Below are 3,558 nucleotides of genomic sequence, written 5' to 3' on the forward strand. Positions count from 1 at the left end.
GAGATGGAGTCTTGCACTGTCACCCAGGCTCAAGTGCAGTGGTGCGATCTCAGCTCACTGCAGCCTCCGCCTCCTGGGTTCAAGTGATTCTCCTGCCTTAACCTCCCAAGTAGCTGGGATTATAGGTGCCCATCACCATGCCCAGCTAATTTTTGTATTTTTAGTAGAGTCAGGGTTTCACCATGTTGGCCAGGCGGTACTCGAACTTCTCACCTCAGGTGGTCCACCCACCTGAGCCTCCCAGTGTTGGGACTACAGGCATAAGCCACCACACCTGGCCAAGAACATTCTTGAACGTGTCCTTTAGTAGATATAACACTCACTTCTGTTAAGTACATGCCCAGGAGTGGAACTGCTGGGTCATACAGTATCTATATGTTTATTTGTCTTTTTGCTTTTTCTGAGACAGAGTCTCGCTCTGTCACACAGGCTGGAGTGCAGTGGCATGATCTCAGCTCACTGTAACCTCCACCTCCCGGGTTCAAGCGATTCCCCTGCCTCGGCCTCCTGAGTAGCTGAGATAACAGACATGCACCATCATGCCCAGCTAATTTTTGTATTTTTAGTGGAGACAGGGTTTCTAGCCATGTTGGCCAGGCTGGTCTCAAACTCCTCACTTCAGGTGATCCACCCGCCTCAGCCTCCCCAAGTGCCGGGATTACAGGCGTGAGCCACAGTTTCCAGCCTATATGGTTAGATTTAGTAACCACTGCCAAATATTTTTTCAAACTGGTTGTATTGATATATGTTCCCACCTACGAAACAGGAGTTCCAATTGTTCCTGACCAATACATGGTATGTTAGTCCTTTTCTGTTGCCATTCTAGATAAGTATGTTATGGTATCTCTTTGTGGTTATTTTTTGTTTATTTTATTGTACTGTATTTTCTTAGACAGGATCTCACTCCCATCGCCCAGGCTGGAATGCAGTAATGTGATCACTGCTCACTGCAGCCTCAACCTCCTGGGCTCAGGTGATTCTCCTACCTCAGCCTCCAAGTATCTGGGACTACGCCCAGCTAATTTTGTATTTTTTGTAGAGACAAGGTTTCACCATGTTGCCAAGGCTGGTCTTGAAGTCCTGGGCTCAAGCATTCCGCCCACTTTGGCCTCCAAAAGTGCTGGGACCATAAGCCACCACGCCCGGCCTCCTTGTGATTTTAATTTACATTTCTCAAATGAAAAAATTGTTGAGCAGCTTTTCATATGTTTATTGTTCTTTTTTTTTTTTTTTTTTCTTTGAGACGGAGTTTCGCTTTTGTTGCCCAGGCTGCAGTGCAATGGCACCATCTTGGCTCACTGCAACCTCTGCCTCCCGGGTTCAAGTGATTCTCCTGTCTCAACCTCCCGAGTATGTGGGATTACAGGCATAAGCCACCACACTCAGCTAATTATGGATTTTTAGTAGAGACTGGGTTTCTCCATGTTGGTCAGGCTGGTCTCGAACTCCCGACCTCAGGTGATCTGCCTGCCTCGGTCTCCTAAAGTGCTGGGATTACAGGCATGAGACACCATGCCCAGCCGTATCGTTCCTTTTTATATTATTTTTTGTGAAATGCCTGCGTAACTCTTTTGTTCATTATAATAATTGGGTAGTCTACCCACAGAATGGGAGGAAATATTTGTGAATCATATGTAAGAGTCTAGGCTGGGCATGGTGGCTCATGCCTGTACAGTCCCAGCGCTTTAGGATGCAAGGCAGGTGGATTGCTTGAGCCCAGGAGTTTGAGACCAGCCTAGGCAACATAGCAAGACCCTGTCTCTACAAAAAAAATTTTTTTAATTACCTAAGAATGGTGGCATGAGCCTGTAGTCTCAAGCTACTCAGAAGGCTGAGGTGGGAGGATTGCTTGAGTGGAAGAGGTCAAGGTTACAGTGAGCTATGATCATGTCACTGCACTCCAGCCTGGGCGACAAAGTGAGACAATCGCTCCATAAACACACAAACAAATGAACAAATGAAAAGGACTCATTCTTAATCCACAGCTGTCCTGTGAGCCCACAATTCTTTATCTGAGTTTTTTTTTTAATCTCCATGTGAATATGGATATATGGATGATGACAACTTCAGAATTTTCCCACCTAGAACCTTTGGGATCTAAGTTCTGTTCTTTTCTTTTCTCTTTTCTTTTCTTTTCTTTCTTTCTTTTTCTTTTCTTTTCTTTTTTTTTGACAGAGTCCCACTCTGTCGCCCAGGCTGGAGTGCAGTGGTACGATCTTGGCTCAATGCAGCCTCAACATCCCAGACTCAAGCCATCCTCCCCACTCTGCCTCCTAAGTAGCTGGGACTACAGGTGTGCACCACCATGGCCAGATAATTTTTTTAGAGATGGGGTTTTGACATGTTGCCCAGGCTGGTCTCAAACTCCTGGGCACAAGTGATCCCCCTGTCTCAGCCTCCCAAAGTGCTGGGATTATAAGCATGAGCCACAGTGCCCAGCCCAAGTTAGTGCTTTTTATGTTCTGTTTAAGAAATCTTCATCTACCCCAAGGTCATGAGATATTCTCCTATATTTTCTTCTAGAAGCTTTATTTGTCTCAAATTTAAGTCTATGGTCTACTTCCAGTTAATTTTTCTGTCTAGTGTGAGGTATGGGTCAAGGTTCTTTTTTTTTTTAATATATATATATACAGCGATTAAAGTTTCTGAGACCATTTATTAAAAAAACCATCCACTTCCCACTGCACTGTAGTGTTACCATTGCTGTAAAGCTGGTGGCCATCTATTAATATATGAAGGTCTGTTTCTGAACCCTATGTACTATTCTGGTGGTCTGTTTTCCACTTTGCACAAGAACCATGTGGTCTTATTTGCTGTAGCTTTTTAGTCAGTTTCAACTCTAGTAGTATAGGTCCTCCAGCTTTGTTGTTCTTCTTTGATACTGCCATGACTAGCCTACATCTTTTTCATTTCCATATAATTTTTTTTTTTTTTGAGACAGAATCTCACTCTGTCGCCCAGGCTGGAGTGCAGTGGGGCAATCCCGGCTCACTGCAAGCTCCGCCTCCTGGGTTCACACCATTCTCCTGCCTCAACCTCCCGAGTAGCTGGGACTACAGGCACCTGCAACCACGCCTGGCTAATTTTTTGTATTTTTAGTAGAGACAGGGTTTCACCGTGTTAGCCAGGATGATCTCGGTCTCCTGACTTTGTGATCTGCCCGCCTCAGCCTCCCAAAGTGCTAGGATTACAGGCATGAGCCACCGCGCCCGGCCTGCATTTCCATATAAATTTTAGAACCAGGCTGGACACAATGGTTCATGCCTGTAATCCCAGTGCTTTGGGAGGCTGAGGCAGGAGGATCACTTGAGCCCCGGAGTTCAAGACCACCCTGGGCAATATAGTGAGATCCCCATCTTTACGAAAAATAAAATAATTAGCCACATGTGGTGATGTGTGTCTGTAGTCTCAGCTACTTGGTAGGTTGGGGTGGGAGGATCACTTGAGACCAGGAATTTGAGGTTGCAGTAACCCATGATCACACCATTACACTCCAGGCTGGGTGACAGCAAGACGCTGTTTTTTTTTTGTTTGTTTGTTTGTTTTGTTTTTTTTTTT

The sequence above is a fragment of the Colobus angolensis genome, unplaced genomic scaffold (assembly GCF_000951035.1).
Source record: "Colobus angolensis palliatus isolate OR3802 unplaced genomic scaffold, Cang.pa_1.0 Scaffold139, whole genome shotgun sequence".
NCBI classification, from domain to species: domain Eukaryota; kingdom Metazoa; phylum Chordata; class Mammalia; order Primates; family Cercopithecidae; genus Colobus; species Colobus angolensis.